Genomic DNA, 23,756 nt, shown 5'->3' on the forward strand with positions numbered 1-23,756 from the left:
TCCGCCTGCCTCCGCCTCCCAAGTGCTAGGATTAAAGGCGTGCGCCACCACCGCCCGGCTTAAAATTGTATGTCTTAAGTGCTTCTTCTAACAGCATTCTATTCAGACACATAATCATTAATGAAAAATTTTAGATAATCTTTATGATTTTCTCTTGGTAATCAAATAATTGGCACTTGTACTGACTGAGTTCATAGTTTCAGCCAAGAGAAAAATTAAGTGATGGTAAAGAAGACTTCTCTCACCCCTACTTGGTGACCACCTATTCTTTCTCTGCCATTTCTGGTATGTGAGAACATATGTATCTGCATCTTACTTTATGATCCTAACACGACACCAGAAAGAGAAATGAATCCATGCATCAGACTTGAATAAGTGCAATGGGAGTTAAAAGGAAGCCTCTAGTGAACTGAAAGCTGATATTTATCATAATAACCAGTGCACCCTGGAGAGCTTTCCTACTGTCCTCTCTGAAAATTAAGCATTTTCAAAATTGGCACAGATAATATTTATCTCCTTTATTCTTTGTCTTATAATTTCTTTGGAATTTAATTTTTGTTGACACCTCAGGAAGACTCAGTTAATATATATAGTTAGATGTGATTAAATTTGTAATAAGGCAATCATTAACTTCACCCACATGAAGGTGTCAGAATGGTACAGGGCCTCTGTCCCCAGTGAATTACTCCTACCATCTTTCAAAGTATTGAACTAATAGAATTAAAAAGTGACAGTTCTAATTTTTCTCTGGTAGAGGAATAAAGATGGCTCACCTATCAACATCGATAGGCTGATTAAATGTCTCTTCCACTGCCGAGGTAAACTCACTTATTAAAAATTAACTTTTCAAGGAGATGGAGAGATTACTTAGCAGTTAAGAGCTTTTGTTCCTCTAGCAGAGGACACAGATTCTGTTTCCAATATCCACATGGCACACTACCATTCAGTGCTCCAGTCCTAGGGAAACTGACACCCCTTTTTGACATATATAAGAAGGGAGCATGCATGACATACACATTTTCATGGAAAACACTTCTACACATAAAATACTTTTATTTATTTGAAAAGAACTTTCAAGGGACATGTCCAGAGCTTCACACAATAATTCTATCAATAACCATTAACTCTGAAATTCATTATTTTTCTTCCACTTTCTTGTTCATTCTTAGTCTTTTGTCATCCTTCCTTTTCTTGCTCTGTCACAATGATAAATTCTGATCCTATGTCATACAAACGATGCAGAAGAAGTCGACTGAACTGATCCCAGCATGACCTCACAGTAAAATTTCTTAGAAAGGGAGAGCAGAAAATCCCCAAAGCCCTCTCTGTTTTCACTGTCTAAGAGACATCTGAAAACAAAAATGATCCCAAGACACTGGTCATGAAGCAGAATCAAACACCAGGACAATGTATTCTGGTGAAGAATGTGGGCCCTGAGGTGCAAGGGCACCCACACACTATGCATCCTGCAGAACAAAAACCCAAACCCACATTGCTAAAGAGATTAATGCCAACCTGGAGAGAGTACTGTGAGTGTGGATCCAGCCTAGGAATTTAACCCAATAGAGAAGAATGAAGTAGACCTATCTAGGCAAGAGCCTCCACATTATAATTTAATTTGGACTTTAGAGAGAAAAATAACACACCTGCCTCATCCAAATGGTAAGCTACAAATGATAAGCCTAGTATGTGGGAGACTCATACACTTTCTTCATCAAGAAAAAAATATTGACAGGATAATACACCTGCCTCATCCAAATGGTAAGCTGCAAACGATGTCTAATACGTGGGAGACTCATACACTTATTGACAGGTGGGGTTAACTATACACTGTTGTTTTTAGTTTTGTTTGGTTTTATGCTGGTTTTCTTTCTTGGTATGTCATTGTATTTACCCTTGGATATTATTTCCTATGAGTTTATGCTATTTACTTTGAATCTTATCACTGCCTCTCCTTTTCCCCTTCCATACTGTTTTTTTATTTTATGCCCTTCTCATACTGCTTTTTTATAGAGTAACATCAGCTTTATAATGTTTAAATCCTTCGTTTATGCTATTAGCACCGTAGCTTGCTTATTTTCAAAGTTTATCCAGGGTGTTCTCAAGGTTTCCAACTGCTTCTCATCAAAATTTAACATACAGTTTGCTAAGAAGTTGTGGGTTTTGTCATCGGTTTATTTATTTACTTTTTGTTGTACTTTAGTTTGTTCATTCGGAGTAGGAGTAGGGATCATAAACTAAAGAGAAGAATAGACACCTAAAGGAACAACATAGAATACAAAATATGGGAAAAACAATAGATCTGAAATATGCACAAATACCATCACAGCAATGCAAGAAATATGAAAGAGCGAAACAATGTAATTCCTCTGGAACCTCATATTGTTACCAAACTTGGAATTGCAATCTGCAGTGCATGAATCTAGGTTCAGGAATCTACCTATGCCTTAGGGTTTCTATTGCTGTGTGAAGACAGCATAGCCATGCCAATTCTTATGAAGGAAAAAACTTAATTGGGTCCGGGTTACTGTTCAGAGGTTTAGTTCACTGTCATCTGCTAAAGGCTAACCCAACAGTAAAAAGAACCCCCCACTCCCCACAGTACAGAAAAGAAGTTAGGGAGGGTGGAGGGAGTCAAGCATGGTGGTCTGGGCAATTTTGAAGCTTTGACTGATTAACACTCAGGTTGCTTCTTTATTTATACAGATTTCAGAGAGCACAGAGAGATGAGTAATTATCCAAAAAATATAGATTATTTCATTTTATATCCATACATGTGTTTGAATTTTCATTACATATCTGGGGTTACATGTTCAGTTATAATTAAAAAGTAGAAATAGAATATTTTTTATTTTTATTATCATCCTTATACTTCAACTCAAAGAATGTAAAGGAAGTCTCCACAAAAGTACACACACCTACACACACACACACACACACACACACACACACACACACACATATGAATAATGAATTCTATTGCCTCACTCCTTTTATTTACATCATTTTGTCCTATAAGCTATTAAGTAGGGAAAGATTATTTTAGTCTATCTATCTTATTTACTGTTCTATTCCTCAATGGGTATATCCTATACAATTCCTTATCTTAAAACTATATTTTCAGAAATCTCTGATCATATTGTGAAAAGAGGCCTTGAATCTATTACCAATTCTCCTGGACAGTCAGAGTTTGCCAACTATTTCTAAGTTCATCCCTGTTCCAATTATATTGTTTGAGTTTGAGTAGGGGTAGCTATCTCAAAGAGATTCCTGGACTCATGACCTCATTTAGAAATTCTTAGTTTTGTGTTTATCACAGTCTCTGGGGCATAAGGAAGACTTCCAAATAGGGGCAAATAAAGTTGATTGCCTAAAAGCAGAAAGGCTAGGAAGTTTGGGACTTCTTAAAAAGACTCACACTTAATTTTCTTGTACAAACACATAATATTAATCATAATGTAGAAAATCCTGAAGACCAGAACCTAAAAGTGGGAAACAGAATGACAGTGATCACACCATTTGCCTCAGCTTTTCTGGAACTATGTAAAATAGCTGTGCTGGCTTCATGCCTTTCCCGTTTTCCCATGGATAAGGCTGTCAGTCATCATGGGAGGAATCAAGGGCACATGCATGGAGGCATGATGCTTGAGAGTAGCTGAGAGTTCTATATGCCAATCTACAGGCAATAGGTATTGAGAGTCATTGTGCTTTGCTTGAGCCTTAAAACCCTAAAAGCTGACAACCACTGACACACTTCTTCCAGTATGACCATACCTACTCCAAGGTCACACCTCCTAACATTGACAGTCCATATGAGCCTATTTATATTCAACATACCATAATCAATAATATGCCAGGTAGAACAGACAAATTAATGGTAAGTAGAATATAATGACGTATTCATGTACCCACATGGGTGAAGAGGGATAAACACATCCAAAAATTCCTTTAGCTCTTCTTTGGAGTCCTTCATGTGAAGTTAAATCTTAAGTAGAAGACTAGAAGTATGTATATTTAAGCAGTACATGACAAAGTGTGGGCTCACCCATGATTAACACATAATTATCTCTTAAGGGTGTAAATCTCTTTCTCAGGAATAAAACATTTGAATTAAGTTGTTCTGGCTGGCATATGCTTTTCTTTTCCAAGTATGAAATTCTTATGGAAATTTCAATTTCTATATGATCATTATCTTAATAGTCTTAGAGTTTAGATGTCTATTTAGAATATACATTTTTCCAGGTTTGTAACACTAAATTCTCAAAAGCTGGCTTAAAATATAGTTAATGAGTCCACCCAGCTGCTGACTCAGACAGATACAGACAGCTACAACCAAACAGTGGATGGAACGTGGGGACTATTATGGAAGAAGGAGAAGATGAATTGCTGGCCCCCAAGGGGATAGGAACTCCATAGGAAGACCAACAGAGTTAATTAACCTGGAACCTTGGGGCTCTTAGAGACTGAACTACCAAGCGAAGAACATACTCAGGCTGGACTTAAGATTCCCAGTACATATGTAGCTGATATGTAGCTTAGTCTTCATGTGGATTCCAAACAACTGGAACAGGGATTATCCTAAAACTCCTGACTTTATATTGGATATGTTCTTCTAGCTGGGTTTACCTGTGTGGTTTTCTTGGGAGAAGTTGAGCCTAACCTCACAGAGTTCATGTGCCAGGATGGGGGAGTCCCCCACCCACTCAAAGGAGAAGGGGAAAGAGGATGGGCTAAAGGATTGTGGGAAGGAGTGACCGGGAGTGGGGCAGTGAACAGGATGTAAAGTGCATAAGTAAAAAATATGTAATTATATAAAAAGATATATTTAATGTAGTGGTTAAAATACTGAAAACAAAAACTTCAAAATTGTTTGTTTAGATTTATATGTATTTTGTTTTTTGTGTATGAATATCTGCATACGTGTATTCTGGTGCACCATGTGTATGTATGATGCTGTAGAGCAGAGAAAACATCAAGTCACCTGAAACTGGTCTGAAACTGGCACTGAGATTGCTTTTGAGCCAACCTATGGGTGCTGGAATCTGAGCTCAGGTCCTGTGCTAAGGAGTGAGTGCTTATAACAACTGAGGAATCTCTCCATCTCACAAAGGTCTAGCTTAAAGCATCCATGATTTCAAAGAAAATACAAACATAAAATTAAAACAAAACTATTGATTCAGAATCTGGACAAGATCATCAATAAAATGAAACATTAAAAAGAGAATCGCCTCTCTTCCCCTCCTCTTATTTCTACCCCTGCCACTCTGCATTTTATGCAGAACTGGAGGTTGGACCTACATATTTTTTCATTTTTTATTGGTTATTTTATTTATTTACATTTCAAATCTTCCCCCCTTCCCAGTTTCCCTTCCACAAGCTCCCTGTCCCCTCCCACTGCCTCTATGAGGGTGCTCCCCACTTGCCCCCCACTCCTGCCTCAGGGCCCTAGCATTCCCCTACCCTGGATCATCAAGCCTCCACAGGATCAAGGAGCTCCCTTGCCAGTGATGCCCACTAAGGCAATCCTCTGCTACATATCATCTAGCTGGAGTCATGAGTGCTCCCATGTGTACTCTTTGGTTGGTGATTTAGTCCCTGGGAGCTTTGGGTGATCTGCTTGGTTGATACTGTTGTTCTTCCTATGAGGTTGCAAACCCCTTCAACTTCTATAGTCCTTGCCCTAACTTCTCCATTGGGGTTCTGATGCTCAGTCCGAGGTTTGGCTCTGTACATCTGCATCTCTATTGGTCTGGCTCTGGCAGAGCTTCTCAGGAGACAGCTATACCAGACACTTATCAATAAGTACTTCTTGACATCAGCAATAGTGCCTGGGTTTGGTGTCTGCAGATGAGATGGATCCCTAGGTGGGGCAGTCTCTGGGTGGCCTTTCCTTCAGTTTCTGCTCCACTGTTTTTCCCTGTGTTTCCTTTTGATAAGAAGAATTATGGAATAATATTTTTGAGTTGGGTGGATGGCCCCATCCCTCAACTGGTGGCTGTGCCTATCCACTGGATATGGTCTCTACAGGGTCTCTCTCCCCTTTGTTGGGTATTTCAGGTAATGTCCTCCCTGTTGGGTTCTGGGAACCTCTTGGGTTCATGGCATCTGGGACTTCCTAGTCCTCTTTCCCCGCTGCTGCACACCTTCTTTCAAATTCTTGACCCCCTGTATTTCTTCCCCATCTAGGACTTAAATCCTTATACATACCAGACAAGAGATCTATGACTGACTTGTAGGGATAGTCCCTGAGCCCTACAGATGAATCTGGAAAAGCCAAGAATGTATGGGAAAACACACTGTAAATCTCAGTCAGGACTTATATTTGTTGTTACTGGGCATATAAACTGGTACATCCAGTCTGGAAAACAATATAGAAAATCTTCCCAGAGCACAATAGAAAATCTACCACATGACTCAAGTAGACCGCTCCTTTGTATATACTCGAAAGCTCCCTGTCTTACTTCACACATGCTTTTGCTCAGCCATGTTCATGTCTGCACTATCCCCAGTAGCCAGAAAATGAAAACAACCTACATGTCCTTCAACTGACAAAGGGGTAATAAAAATGTGCTGTGTTTACACTATGGAGTATTCATTAGACATAAGTAAAAATAAAATATGACATAATTTTCAAAAGTATTACTGAGCACTTGCTAGGATCCTTACTTTACTTTCACTAACTTCAGTACATATTTAGTGTGGCTTTGTAAAAGTTAGTTGCAATCAGCACTGCTATATGTATGTATATATGATATATGTATGATATACTGATAGATATGTGTATATATGATATACTATTAAATTATAATACTACAGACATAAGTGCAGGTACTCCTCGAGGCCAAAATGTGTTGGGCCATAAAGGTGTAGATAAAGGTAATTGTGAACTATTGACACATAGAAACCACCTAACTCAGCTCCTCTTCAAGAGCATTATGCACTCTTAACTGTTGGGCTAGTTTTGCAGTCACAGAATATTTTAAAGATGCTTTAAAAATCTGGACATGGTGGTTTATGCAGAGGGAGGAGACAGGAGAATTTTTGAAGTTTGAGATGAGCCTGGTCTTCATAGTGAGTATGAGGACGAGCAAGGGTGTGTGTGTGTGTGTGTGTGTGTGTGTGTGTGTGTGTGCACATGCTCACTTACACACAAGCAATCAACAATAAGATCTTGAGAAGTTAGGGAACTTATGAAAGCTGTTTAGAAAGTTACAGAGAGCTAGGACTTAAATGAAGGTCATGTGACACAGTTATTTTTACACTTGTGATTGAGTAAAATAAGTCACCCATGAAGCTTAAAGGGACAACATTAAGAGCAAGAACACTAGGCAAATGTTGTCTTGTTTCAGATAAAATGCAAAGGAACCCTTAAACCAATTATCCCTCATAACAAGAAACTATACTCAAGAGGAAGCAAGAATTATATCTGTCGTTATGGTTTAAACTGCTTATTACAAAAAGTTGATTGGCCTTGTAAATCATAAACTACTAATCCTCTAGTAAGATTGTTGTATGTGTCTTTAAATTTATGTTATCTATGTTTCAAAAACATCTTTATTCTTATTTGGCTTGCCTGTCAGAGGTCTCCCTGATACACATAGTATATATTCTTTCATGCCTGAGTTTAAACATTTACAAATTGTTTAAACATTTATGTAGTAGCATTGACCCTGGTATAGTAGGTACCTCACATCATGACAGGGTCACATTGAAGTTTCTAGTCCTGTAAGTTCTAGTGATTTTCTTTCTGTGTGTTGTCAACTTGGGACATGGATGGTCTTGTTGCAGTGACTGATTTGCTCTGTTTGCATCATTTCTTCACTTGATGCCTTGATATAATACACACACACCACTTGTCCATTTGTCTGGGAGCACTGTTTGATATTCTAACATAATTGGCATAAGGCATCTTGACTCAGGAACAAAGTTTCATTTTCTTGTTTACAGTAAACAAAGATTATAGATAAATAAAACTAGCTTTTCCATGAATCAAGTTTTTACATATTTTTTATTGTTAGGCCAGTGAGAGACTTTGTGTCAAAACAAAGAACAACAACAATAAAGAACAATAACAAAAAACAGGGTGGATAATCCTTGACTGGGATTAACACTAGAAGTATTCTGAGATCTACACATGCATAGATGAGTAGCATCTTCGCACAAGTGTCCATACATATGTACACACACACACACACACACACACACACACACACACACACTATTAAAAAGAAAATTGGAAACAATTCCAGTCTCCCTTGTAATTTTCAAGACAATGTTACTGTAATAAAATAGTCTATACCATAACCACAAAAGACATTAAAAATGCCAAAATCTAGAACAAAAATATGTGGTACTATTAACTTAATGTTAGGCATTTTTAAAAAATTACCAATAACATGAAAGTAAAATAGTATACACTTGACCCAATTAAATATGGGCAGCAGTCCATGATGTGTATTATTATTCCAAGAAGGATTAAATGCTGAAATTAAATGAGTTTCTTATGAACCCACATTAATTAGAAAGGTTCCTACTTTTCAGCTGATATCCTTTTCACTGACTTGAAGAAGAAAAAGTATCCTACTATAATAACAAATAAAACATATCACAAATGTATCAATTGCTCTACAATGTGACAGTATTTTGCAATCCTGTTTGAAACTATTGGTCATATATATGTCATATATATATATATACATATATATTTATTCATGTATGTGTATGTGTGTATGTGTGTATATGTGAGTGTGTATCTGACTCAACTCTTTACTAAGCTCAATTTATATTTTTATGTTCTCTAAGATGGCTTCTCCAAATACCATATAGTTTTTTCTTCACGTCCATACATTAACAAAAATACTTATAGACTGATTTTTTTTTTTAAATCAGGGTTTCTGCCTATAAGATATTAAGCTCCATAAATTCTTTCATGAAATACACATTTTCATAAACATATTTGTTTACTTACTTATCCACTTTTTTGTGTGAGTATGTATGTGTGTGTGTGAGAGAGAGAGGAAGAGAGAGAGAGAGAAAGAGAGAGAGAGAGAGAGAGAGAGAGAGAGAGAGAGAGCAGGCATCATAGTGTGTTAGTCTGTTTGCAGTGATCAGTTGACCACACAAGGAGTCTTGTTACACCAGACTTGGTAGGAAGCATATTCCCCAGCTGAACCATCTTATAAACGTCCATAAGACTTTAATAATAACCAATCTTAGGTGACACACAACTAAAATATCTCCATTGTGACTTCATAGGCATTTCACGATGCTCACTGTACTTCTGATAAAGGAATAAAAGGTGAGTTTAGGAATCTGATGCTCAATTGTAATTTGTATAATGAACAATGAACATCAAAATTAACAGGTTTGAGAGGTGACTTAGTGGATGAAGGAATTGCTCTGCAGTACCCAGACTCAGGTTTAGATCCCCATGGCCCACAAAGAGAGCCTAGCAGGGAGGTAGGCATCTATAATCTCACCGTTGGGAGGGAGGCATTGAGAGGAGACAGAGAAGTGACTAGAGCTTCAGTTTCTTAACACATAGAGTGATAGAGTAATGCACCAGATTTGCATGCCCACAGGCACACACATATGCACACATGTGCATGTGTATTTGCATCCATACACTATAACACACACACACACACACAAACACACACACACACACACACACACACACACACACACACACACACCATTCCTAAAGCAAACAGGCATATGAGTTCTATAGTGAAACTAAATGGGTAATTCATTACTGAATAATAATTGTGAAGGATAGGCTATATAAAGTAAGAGACTAGGACTTTTTTATTGTATATTTTCTATATTTACATTTCAAGTGTTATCCCTTCTTCCTGGTTTCTCCTTTGGACATTCTAACTCATCCCCTTCCCCCTGCTTCTGTGAGGGTGTTCCCCCACTCACCCACCTACTCCTGCCTCTCCTGACCCTGGCATTCCCCTACACTGGGGCATAAAGCCTTCACGGGATTAAGGACCTTTCCTCCCACTGATGCTGGACAAGGCCATTGAGTTACCTCACTTAGGATGATATTTCCTGGTTCCATCCATCTTCCTAAGAATTTCATGAAGTCATTGTTTTTAATAGTTGAGTAGTACTCCATCATCTTCACAGCCAACCATTGGTGTGAGCACAGGGTCCCCAGTGGGAGAGTTAGAGAAAGGACTGACTCTCCCATTGCTACATGCTACATGCAGTTGGAATGATGGATCTCTAATGTGTACTCTTTGGTTAGTAGTTTAATTCCTGGGAGCCCAGGGGGTTCTAGTTGGTTGATATTGTTCTTCCTATGGGGTTGCAAACCCCTTCAGCTTCTTCAGTCCTAAGTGAGGTAACCCAATCACAAAAGAACACACATGGTATGCACTCACTGATAGGTGGATATTAGCCCAAAAGCTCAGGATACCCAAAATACAATTAACAAACCACATGAAGCTCAAGAGGAAAACCTAAGTGTGGATGCTTCAGTCCTTCTTAGATGGGGGAACAAAATACCCATGGAAGGAAATACAATCTGTGGAACAGAGACTTAATGAAAAGCCATCCAGAGACTGTCTCACCTGGGGATCCATCTCATATACAGTTGCCAAACCCAAACACTAGTGTGGATGCCAAGCAGTGCTTGCTGACAGGAGTATGCTATAGCTGTCTCCTGAGAGGCTCTGCCAGAGCCTGACCAATACAGAGGCCAGGACTTTTTAACTTCCTTACTTAAACAAAAGCATTTTAGATGAAGAGATGGTTCATATTATTCACAGAGGGAAATAGTTTTCTTTTCTCCAGAAAGAAAGTAGTCTGTGTCTTAATGCACATATCCATTTCTGAGCATTGTCAACTGATCTCCAGAGAAGGAGGAAAGTGTAATTTTTAATAGCTGAATAATCAGCAGCTTGAATTTGTCAGAAGCTCCAAGTAAGGGAAGCCACAATAACTGTGATCTGAATTAACAACACATTACCACAGAATGTGCATGGAGGAGTCCCTTCTTAGTGAACCATTCCTGACCATTTTTTAGTGGCTTCTTTATTATTACATTATAGCTTGAATCCTAAAATTGAACTTTAGAAGAACATCTATTTTGAAAGTTAGATAATGTTTCATGCTTATTGGTGTTACTGTTATTGAGTTCAATCATTGAATATTTTCTCACCTTTGTGTGCATTTCGTAGGCTACAAATCAATCCACAATCTTTTTATGATCTCCCAAGTAAAAGAAAGACATAATTATATCTCTCATTCAGGAACAGAGATAACATATAAACACCTTGACCTGCACAGCTGTAGTCTGAATGAAAAGTGCCACAGGACTGAGGTGCCACACAGTGATGCCCCCCATGCACTCTGGTGTGATAAACCCTGTACTAACAGGTCACAGTTTCAAACCAGCAAAGTAGGGAAAGAAAAAGACCCTATTAAATTCTTAGTTTTAAAGAAAAAAACATGTTGATGTGTCCAGACAAAAACAAGCACCTTAAAAAGGAAAATATGCTTACTGCCTCCAGATTGTTGTGAACAGATTTGAAATCCCATGTTCACTTGGCCTCTGAGCAGAATGAGAGTTCTGTATGTCCAGGATTGAGCTTCATTGCAATGGAAGAGATACTGCATATTTATTTCAATTAAAAAGTAATAGAGATGTTCTCTCTCTCTCTCTCTCTCTCTCTCTCTCTCTCTCTCTCTCTCTCTCTCTCTCTCTCTCTCTCAGACCAGCTAGATGCTGTTTAGAGGATTTTGCATCAGGATGCTCTCTCCTCCTCCTGCTCCACCCTCTCTGAACACTGCTGCCTGCAGTGTTACACTGATGAAGGAAATTGGATTCACTGTTTGCACACAGCAACATATTTAGCTTGTGGCTGTGCGGGTCCAATTAACTCCCTTAACAATATGGGTGAACGGGGGTTATTGGATTAGGTTTGTAGCCAATTATAATTGTTTTGGTTGACTACACCCTCCTCCAACCTTATTTACAGTTAAGAAAATTACATTGGAAGAATATTTCATAGTGTGGAACCCGAAAAGCCTGGGGAAAATTGGAAGAACAATTTATTTTCTCTAGATCATGAAACATGACCTCTTATTTATGTTTGAGCATACATGAAAGGTTTTCTTTTTCAGAAATGAAAATAAAAATGTCAGACATAAAGCATTTTGAAGACTTCTCATTATCACCATTATTCTTATTGTGTCCATCTCATCATGAAACAAGGAAACACCATTTGAGGTGAGTAGATTCAGTTTTCAGCCAACCTGAGACACAGCCTTTCTGAACTTGTTGCCCTCCATCTAGACCGTGGAAATGAGAAGGCTGTTACTGCAATGATCAAGTCAAGGAACCAGTGTGAGGTCAGAAGGAAGACTCCTGATTCTGGGTGAGAGTTGGGAAATATTGAGTGGTAGTTAACTGCATTCCCAGTTATTTTAAACTACATTGACAATAATGCATTTCTATGTTAAGTTATCCTTGGGGAAGTATAAGGAAATTGTTAGCTAATCTTTTTTTGTTTTCTCTTCTGACAAAAAGAGCTCTGAACATGAGTAAGTTTCCTAAAAGCATTGCAGAGGTCCATATTAGACTGGAAATATCATTAAATCAGATGTGTTATTCTAAAGAGAAAAAAATCATGGCTAAAGTCTAAGCTAATTAATAGCTCTGGACATCCTGATTGACTTCACCATGCAAATTTCTTTATTTTTCTGTTGGAAGTAAGTCAACTGGTCAGGAACTAATTACCATTGAAAAGTACTTTGCTTCCCCTTTCTTTCCAATGGTTGGAGGTATGATGCCACAAGGGCAGGATGACTAGGGATGGCCACTAAGGTGAGGGAGCTTAGAGAATGGACACGAACTATTGTCAGAAGCCCTGCAGCCAGCATCACACAAGCAAAATCAGGGATTGGATTTGTAAACTGTGCTTAACTCATAGCCCAGCAATCTAAGAGGATAGTGGATTAGTATCATAAAGTAAGGCTTTGTCTCAAAACCTCATCTTCAGCCAGAAGATTGGATAGAGGGAGAAGGACAAAGGCAGTGAATCATACCAAATTTAGTCTTGCACCTTCAGTTTTATGGTTGGTCTTGACTCTTTACTCTGAGATGTATGATGTTGCCACTTCTAATTATCTCCCTCTTTAGCAGAGGGGGGCTTTGAAAACACCAACATTCCTGAGTCTGACATTCCTTTTGAGCCTATCATTCTGTTATCATCTAGATCTAGGATACATGACAAGGAAAAATAACTTGACTTGCACCTGTGCCTGCGTATGCACACACATGCAGGCAGAGAGAAAGAGAAAGAGATGGGGGAAGGACAGAGAGAGAGAGAGAAACTTGATTGCTTCTCACAGAATGAAGTGTAAACACTATCTTATACTATAGAATACACAATGACATCATGACCATGACCATGTCACATCTAGTTTGATTCCTGAAGGAAGGAATGGGCAAGACAGAGCAACAAGTTTATAGCTGGTATGGTGAAAATTTTCCTTTTGTCTAAAATTTTAGGAAAACATCTATTGACAGGATTAGCTTCAAGGATAAACAGTCAAAATTGTCTGAGTATAATGGTGGGTGTTTTCTACACATTTCTTCTGAATTTATTAAACATTCAGAATTACCTGAATATTTGGTAGGTATGCCATAGTTATTTCTTCTGAATTAAGAAATTCTTTTCAAATTGAGGAAGACTTGTAAGACTAAATGAAACTCATAAAACATACAAATGTCACAAAGCTCCTTCCTAAATATTTACAGAGGCTAAGCAATTGCCAAAGGAGAAGAAAGATTCTTCAGAAGAAGTAATTGAAATTTCAGCAAGTTACTACAAGAGAGTCAACCATGCTTCTTTAGATAGCCTCAATAAACATTGATTAACCAAGCTGGAGTAAACAGTTGAGAACAAACCTAAGACAAATACTCATACACACATAATACCACATCCAGCAACAAAAGTAACAGGAACTACCAATCATCTGTGTTGTTTAATATCTCTCAACATCAATGGACTCAATTCCCCTATAAAAAGACACAAGCTAACAGACTGGGTATGTAAACAGAACCAAGCATTTTGCTGCATACAGAAAACACACCTCAATGACAAAGACATCTGTAGTGTTTGGGTAGGCCTGGCCCAGGTGGAGAAGTGAGACTGAAGGGAGATGGACCTCAGCAGTTTGGGTGGTTAGGTCCCTTGTCCTCTAGACTGTGTGGTTGTCCCAAGCTGGTGCAAGTATTTGGGTGAAATCCTTACCGGTGTGCTTGGTCACTGCTGAACTCCTGGGAAGCGTGCATGTGGAAGAATTTGGGCAAGCATTGGCCAGGCTGCTGGTCGAACAGTAACTGTTTTAAATAGAAAATATTACTGTGTCTTTCCCTTAGAGACAGTTTTACCCATTTATTCATTTATCATGAATAGTGATGTTGGTTACATGGTGTTTGAAAAGAGTCACATTATAACAATCACAGGAGGGTATGTGCTGGGTGTTTGTTTGGCATCATGATGTTTTGATTTTCTTCTCTTTTGTTTTGTCAAGCACATGTGGAATGTTCAGAAAAATACATGTGATCATTTTAAGTCCATAGCTTCCTGGCATAGTTGGTTTTACCCATGTGATACACTGATAGTGGTATATGTAATCCTCAGTGTTAAGGTTTGGATGTGAAAAGATCCCCACTGGTTCATATGTTTGTACGCATAATATCCATCTTGCCATGTTGTTTTGCTAGTTTTGAGAATCACTCTAAGGAGGGCTCCAGACTTAGAAAGTGGGTCTTCCTGGTACAGGGCTTGTTATTGATTGCCTGTTCTTGCTGCTTCTCTAGGCAGATAACCTTCTGGATGTTGATATGCTATAGCTAGCTGTTTCCTGCTCACAATTTCTACAGCTTTGAGAGGCTCCTACCAAACTGCCTTCCCTCACTAGACTGAGACAAAACAAAATTCTCTTGCTTTAAGTTTCTTAATGAGAACTGTAACTAACACAAATAAAAAAGTCATTATTCACACTTTAGTAGACTTGATAAAGTCTGTTATGAAAATATCTTTTGCCACATTAATATATTTGATGAATATCATTCCTATTGTTCTTCTGAATATTTGAGTGACTATACAATTTATCATCCGAAAAGAGAGTAAAAATATGCACTACCCATATTTATGCTGGGGAAAAATTCAAAAACCTTTTTTGAATAATCAAAGGGTAGATTGTAGTTTTTCATAGAAGCATAGCCTAAATTCTTCAAATGCAGTTCAAACACCATGCCGCCATTGCCAAGCAAGCATCTGGTAGCATCCTCCAAGGCTTTCCTATCTCCAGCCCATTGTGTCTTGACTTTGATTCCTCCTGTTTCAAAAGAGCAAGCACTGCTGCTCACAAACACACATATGAAAAGTCTATAGGGCAGATGAGTCCACAATGCAAGAAGATAAGAGTATATTTATTGAACCATTTATGCAATGATAAGAGTTACTTTTCAAATGATATATCAATATTCCCAGGTAAGATTGGTGTTAGTGCTTTACTCTTGACAAAGTATAATCTTTGGAAAAGATAAAAAGAAGGAAATAAAAGGAAAGAAAAGAAAAGAAAAGGATAGCAAAGCAAAGCAAAGCAAAGGAAAAGAAAAGGAAAGGAAGGAAAAGAGAACAACAATAAGTTATCACAGGTCTTCTCATTAAACTCAAGTACTGAGAAAGCACCTTGGGAGTTGGGAGGCATTACATTGGAGTCTATCTTTTATGACTTTGAACATAACTCTGATATTCAGGAGACTCAGTCATCTCTGCGTTTAAGTCACAAATAGAATGTAACAAGTCTATAGACTATTTCTCAATAATGATCACTTCTTTAAGAAATAGACAAAAGTGTCAAAAGACAAGTAAGATAAGAGCTGAAGAAGCACAGCACCAATAAACAGGCAATTAAGGAATGCTGAAAGCAGAATTGTCTTTTTTAGGGAAAATCAGATCAAGTAATTGTCCAATGCCATATGGTCATCACTGACACCACACATATAATTAACATCCTACAAATTTATCATGATATATTTGTACATATAATATAAATAAAAATATGTGCATGTAACAAAGATAATGAATTTGAAAGAGAGACATAGCAGGATATGGAAGGGATTGGAGAAAGGAAAGGAAAGGATAAGATGATATAATTACATTATAATATCAAAAAATAAGAAAAGAAGATTTGATCAATTAATATAAAACATCATTGAAGAGACTGGTAATTTCTCCCTTATTCTGTAGAACAAAATCCATTTTTGTCAGATCAAAAGAGCTGTGACTCATCTTTGAGATAAAAGTATAAAGGTTTACTTCTCAGTATCAAAAAGATCATTGGATCAAGGGAATGGAAAAGAGAGTAGCACAACTGGAATGTGTACTCTTAACTCTGACACTTCCTCGGGTAGAACTTCAGTGATTTAGCTAAAACAGCAGTGTCACACCAGAGCATGGGGAAGTGACTTAAAGTTCTCTGTGAGACTATGAAGGGGAATAAAAAAGCACGGGAAGAGTTTAATCCAGTATCTCTTCAAAGAAGCATTTGATAACTTCTTTTTATTAATAAGTTTTCAAATTGAGTACAAAGTGAATATTACTTTAGGTGGATTAGCTAGGGTTTGTATTACTATGAAAAACATCATGATCGAAAGCAACTCGGGGAAGAAAGACTTTATTGTAGCTTAAAGTCCATATCACAATTTACTAATGATGGGAGTCAAGAGCTTGAGTAACTTTATTTGGAAAGTGATATGTATTTTGAGAAATGAAACAAGATGGAATGGCCCTAGCAGAGAGAGGTGACTGTGATTTCTTCTGTAGTTTAAACTTGCTTGTTAAGTGGTTAGCTATAGAACAGGAAGACAGTAACCTTCTACTAATCTCTACAGCTGACTGTGAAAGAGTCCATTGAATATACTATGCATTTTTCCATATTTACCAGAGTTCAATAAGAGACCCATTTAGTGCTATATTGTCTTTCCACTATGAAGATTTTATTGTATGCATAGCTCTCTCATGATTAATGAATATACAATTACTAGATGTAGCAAATGTTTCAAATGTGGTATGAAAAAGTATTATCTGGAATTACAGGAAAAAAATAATATCTATGTATCTATCTATCTATCTATCTATCTATCTATCTATCTATCTGTCTGCCTATCTATTTATCTATCATCTATCATTTATTTATGTATTGGTATATATTAATTCTTGGCAATTTTGAGAAGAAATGACACATGGCAGTAATTCTCTGTCATTATGTTTAGTTGGCAATCACTGTCATAGTTTTCCAGGAACACTTAAGGTTGAAGCTATTTATTTTTCATTTATTATCTTTGGAAAGGTAAATGCAGAAATTATCATTGACTACATGATCATGGACTAAAATAAATTGTAGAAAATAGAATGTCTATGTAAATATAATGCAGATGCTGAAGATCCAACATCTTTTGGCTGTTTTACACTAGACAAGATTTCACTCATAGTATATGTAGAGAGGTGCACTTTGCAGCAAGAATAGCTTCATAGTTTATTTGGCAACTCCATGTAGTCTTTTGTTCAGAACATATCTATATCACCAAACTTAAGATATTAGGAATTAGACATGTAGGGTGCATGTCATGTGTATTGGTTTGAATATGCTTGGCCCAGGGAGTGGCGATATTAGGAGGTATTGTTGGAGTAGACTTGGCCTTGTTCTAGGTAGTATGTCATTGTTGGTGTGGGCTTTGAGACCCTCCTCCTGGCTGCTTGCAAGACAGTCTTCTCCTGTTTGCCTTCCAAACAAGATGTAGAACAACTCTGAGCTCCCTCCAGCACCATTCCTGCCTGGATGCTGCTGTGCTTCCCACCATGAAGTTAAGGGACTGAACCTCAGAACCTACAATCCAGCCCCAATTAAATGTTGTCCTTTATAAGAGTTGCCATTGTTATAGTGTCTGCTCACAGGAATGGAGACCCTAATTAAGACACCAAGGAGGAGCATAGTTCTAGAATCAATACATTTAATAATCAGTTGGTTAATTTCTTATATTGGCCCTATATATTTCTACATTGGAATGTCTTGGCCTTTCGAAGAGGGCCATCTGTAGATAATGGTTCCTTTGACACCTCCTCTTCTCTGTCACTTTGTGGTTTACCTATTTTATCCAAAGTACAGAATGAGGATATTGTTTTATAAACACAGCTAGTTTGTTGTCAGAAGTAGGGCAAAAAACAGTCGGTAAATCATGTTTTTCTGGGGCTGACAATCTCATTATTTAAAATTTATTTGAGAGTCTTAGTGGACCTACTAATTCACAGCAGTTCAAAACAAATTGCAGAGAAGGTTGTGGGCAACTGAGGAACTAAGAGTAGCATTACAACACAGTTATTTCAGGAACAGGAGACAAAATCAAAGTAGAAGCCAGTGTAGGCTTTGCTTTTGTGCAAGATGAATTTTTATTGCTCTGAAAATAAGTGGTTATTCTAATGGCTGCCAAGTGTGCAACATGCCAAGCATGAATATACCTGAGCAAATATCAATATGAAGCATTATACTTTTTATGAAGCTTGTTTCTATAGAGATACATATGGAGACTTGTGATTATTCTATTTATCACTTAATCACATGCTATAATTTGGATGGTATTTGTCTTCCAATTGTCCACATGTTAAAAGGCCTGATCTTGAGGTGGTGGAATGTTTAGAATGTGGGGTTAGTTGGGGGGTTGTGAACCACTGGAAATAAAGACATCTTAGGATTTCTATTGTTGCAATAAAACGCCATGATCAGAAACAATTTTGGGGGAAGAGGGTTTATTTCAACTTAAGTCTTAGGACACTCTTTACAACTGCAGAAACTCACAGAAAGAAATCATGGCAAGAAAGGAAATAGAGACTATGGAAGAGTGTACCTACTGATTTGTTCTCCATTACTTGCTCAGCCGACTTTAATTTACTGAGGGCCACCTGTCCAGGATTGGGTTTAACTACATCAATCATTAATGTAGACTTACATACCTCAATCTTGTAGAGACATTTTCTCAATTAAGATCCATTCTTCTCAGGTTCGTCTAGGTTGGTGTAAAGTTGACAAAATCAACTGATAGACAATGGTGTCAAAGGAGTCCAATATGCACTGTTATTTCTTGGCTCATGTGTAACTAGATAGCTTTATTTTCTTTTCCCAGTAAGAAAGTGAACTAAACTTTCCATAATCCTAAAGAGATGGTGCTTCTTGACCTAACGGTGATATTTCCAAAATTGGGAGTATAAATAAACCACATATATTAATTAGTTGGTGCGTAATGGGCACATAACACCTAGTTTGTGAATGTTAAAGCAAATAAACTCTTCACAATTGATAACTCTACAGGATACCAGCTTATCACAATTGCAGCCCCAGTATTAAGTTTCAGGTTTTAGAAATGACAGGTATCAATTCAAATCATATGAATAGGGGAAAAAGCTGCTGGCCAACATAACATATTTGTGGTTGGAATGTCAAGTGTTCTCAAAATGTTTATGGGTGAAATCTTTTGGCAAAGGTGTTTTAGACATGGGGTTTTGAGAAGGTGAGTGGATCAAGAATCATCAAACTTATCAGTGGGCAAAACAATTAATGAAAATGTTCATGGCATTATTTGAGGTAGTGGAGATCGCTTTAGAAGTCAGACCTTACTTAAAGGGAGTAGGTCAATGAAAGTACATGCTAGAAGAACATATCAATCATCCCTCTATCTCTGCCTTCTATGTGACAGTATTTTATAACTTTCACTCTAATATAATGTTCTGCCTTGTTTTAGGCTTCAATGCAATAGAAACAACTAACCGTAGATTAAAAACTATGAATCAAATAACCAAATGGTTCAGGGACATGAACATCAGATTCCTTATCCCTAGTAAATAATTCTATTTGCCTATCAGGGAACTATAATGTCTAACACCAAAGGCAGGACATTATATAAAGATTACTGTTTTCACAGAATGCTACTTGTGGAAGTTATCAATGGAATAATAGCCCCTAAGATTATACAAGTCTCTCCATGACTTGTTGCTGAAAGTAGATCATTCCGGTGTTCAATTTCCATAATCTTAAGATTTTTTTTCCAGATATAATTCCATCTCTAGTCCTGATATACAGAATCTAGACACAAGTAATTGATTATGCTGTACAAATAAATAACTTGTTAAACTTAATATTATATTTAAATAATAGTGAGTGAAATGATATGAAAGAAATTCGTATTAATATGTAAGTTGAATAAACACATCAATACAATAAATGGATTTATTAGGTGATTGGTAATAACCTTTCCCTCTGTTTAAAAAACTTGTTTTACTTTCTTCTGTATTAATTTCCATTGGTCAATATTTAACTCACACCAGAAAAAAAATTTTTCTGCCGTAAAACAAAACAAAACAACAACAATAACAACACACACACCACTATCACCACCACCACCACCACTGTCACAACCACCACCACCACCAACAGCAACAACAGTCTAATTCCTTGGATTTGGCTTTCCATTATGAAATCATATGAAGTACAAATATGATGTTTCTAATCCACTTCAAAGGATAAAAACTAAAGAAAGTTGTCTTTTTCCAAGAAAAAGGAAAAGAAAACCTAAGAGATGGAATATCTGCATCATTCTCTGAGTTCTAGACCATCGTCATAACTCACTTTCAAAGCTAAAGTGATATAGAAAGAAATTCATGTATCATTATTTGAGACTCAGCTGTGGCAAGGGTTGGCTTCTTCTGGGGACCAAGAGGGAAAAATTTATTTCAGGCTATTCATCCCTTGCTGATAGATGCCTTTTGTCTGGTCTTCATATCCTCTGCCCTCTGAATACTTCTTTGCCTGCATTTCTTTAAATATAAAAACAATAGCAGGTTCTTTAGGGATTACTCTTAGTTACCTCATCTTACCTTAAGTATGTCCATAAACATCTTATTTATAAATTTTGCTTGTCTTAAAATAAACTCAACATGAATTGAGCTGATACATTATGTTTTACTTTTTAAACACCACTACTAACACCACCACCACCAACAGTAACAATAACATTGTAAGGATGCCAGCAAGTGTTGATTTTAAGGGTTTATCCCTTGGTGTGGATTTCAGACCACTACATTTATGTTCTTGAATAAAAATGTAAGTGAATGAATTAGCAGAGCTTTGAAAGAATAATTTGTATGTCAAGTTAAACTTCCAATTGTGATGAAACATTTAATCCTAACTTAATAGATAAGCGAAGTGTTAAAATCAAGGTAAGTATTCTCTGTAGGTTAAACTTTGCACAAAATCACTTTTTGGGAATTGCTCCATTGATTTTATGATCAAAGTAACCATGTAACACGAGTGGGTTTCTTTGAAGTCTCTGCAGTTATACAAATAGACTGTAAAAATGGGAAACAAACCCCCAGGCACATTATTATCTGATGTTAAATAGGACCATTCCTCAATCCATACCCTGATTTATACATTTATATAGGAAAAGATAATTTTTAAAATTTAATAACTTTTTTTTGTTTTTTCTTTTTATTGAATACATATTTTTTTCTCACATAATAGAGCCTAATTGAGGTTTCCTTTCCCTGTATCACACCTGGTTTCTTCCCTTCTCCCTTCTCACTTGAACCTACCCCCACTGGGCTTCTCATTAGAAAATAAATAGGCTTTTAAGGGTTTCAATAAAATAAAATGCAGTAAGATAAAACACAACTAACACATATGAATAGGACAAAACAAACAGTGGGAAAAGAGCTCAAAAAAAAGGTACAAGAAAGAGATATAGATACAGAGATCCACTTATTTACACTCACAAATACCATAAAATTACTAAACTGGAATCCATAATGTATGTGTAATATATATATATATCAAATAGGTTCTTTATGTAGAAACACACACACATATATACACACATATATAAAATATGTGTATAATAAATTTATTTGAAAATATATTCACATATTTATGCACATAAAAATATACCTATATGTATATGTACATAAAGGATCTATATGATGCAAAAGAAAAGGAATGGAATATCTGTGGACACACTGATAAGTAGACACTAACTTTAAAGTGCAGGATAACAATGCTACAATCCACAGACCCAAAGAAACAGGGTAATAAGGAGGGCTCAAGTGGATATCATGGAAAAAAGGGGCAACAGAATAGCAATCAGAGGTGGATGGAGAGCGGAACTGGATGGAAGAGAGCATGAAGAGGTGTTCACAATGGGAACCAGGTGTCTGGGGAGTGGGCAGGAGATGCTGGGAATTAGAATGCAGTTGGTAGAAAGAATCTCTGGGACCTGCTGGTTCCTTAGGATGGGGGAGGCTACAGGGAGTCTATGGGTGACCGAAGCTAAGATTCTTTTCAGAGGGCAATATAGAGACTAAAGTGGCCACCGCCTGTGGCCAGGCACAACTTCCAGGAGAGGACGGGGGACATCATTCCATCTACAAAACCTTCAACCCAAAATTTGTCTTACTCACAAACTACTATTACGTGTAGGTTGCATGCACAGCAGTAGTTGTCCAGCAAAACTCTCACTCAATGACAGATTTGGAGGCTCCAAGACTCATAATGTCCTGTCAGAGGATTTCTTTTTATTTTTTAACCTTCTCCACTCTTATAAATATGTACTTATTTGTTTAAAGAAAAATATGTATTTCTTTTCTTCTATCTTCATTATCACTCAGGTCCTTTGGGAATATATTATGGCTTCCAGTTTACTATGTTTTTGGGGATTGCTGAGTGTGTAAATGAGTGGTCTGTGAAACCATATCTGGATTTTTTGTGCCTTTCTTGGGCTTTTTTCTTTTATTTGTTTTGTCCTATTCTGATGAATTGGTTTTTATTTTATTTCATTTTATCATATTTTTTTAATTTATTTTAGATATTTTCTTTATTTACATGTGAATTTCTCCATTTCCAGTTTCCCCTCCAAAAAACAACAAAAAAAAAACAAACAAAAACAAACCCCTGTCGCCTCCCCCCTCCCCATGCCTGCCACCCCGCCCTCTCCCACTTTCTGGCCCTGGCATTCCCCTACACTGGGGCACAGAACCCTCACAGGGCCGAGACACAGATGTAGAGGCTCACAGCCATCCATCGAACTGAGTGCAGGGTCCCCAGTGAAGGAATTAGAGAAAGGACCAATGGAGCTGAGGGGTTTGCAGCATCTTAGGAGGAACAACAATATGTACTAACTAGTACCCTCAGAGCTCCCAGGGTCTCAACCACCAACCAAGGACTGCACATAGAGGGGTCTGATTGTTCAAGCAGCATGTGTATGGTAGAGGATTGCAAAATCGATCATTTTATCATATTTTTATATCTTACAATCTAATTTTTTCTACTAGAGACATAATGAAAGTTGATACAGATAATAGTGGAGATCTAAAGGAACTTGGGGAGCAGAGGGAGATGGAACCTTAAATCAGTATTATATTATGTGAAAAAATAATTTTTATGAAAGGACAAAAAAGAGTAGTTTGTTTCCCTTGTGAAACTCCCATGAAGAAAACTAGGCTTTCATAATGTTTCACTGGATAAAGATGAATACCAACTTAGCCACAAACTCTTTCTTGATCTATGTTAGCGTCCTACCTACAAGATATGCCACTACCGTTGTGGCAAAAGTTTGTAAGAATATCCGACTAATGCCTGATTTTACTTAAGCCCCATTCCACAAGATGGATCCAACACCCAAA

This window comes from Mastomys coucha, unplaced genomic scaffold (assembly GCF_008632895.1).
Source record: "Mastomys coucha isolate ucsf_1 unplaced genomic scaffold, UCSF_Mcou_1 pScaffold21, whole genome shotgun sequence".
Lineage (NCBI taxonomy): Eukaryota > Metazoa > Chordata > Mammalia > Rodentia > Muridae > Mastomys > Mastomys coucha.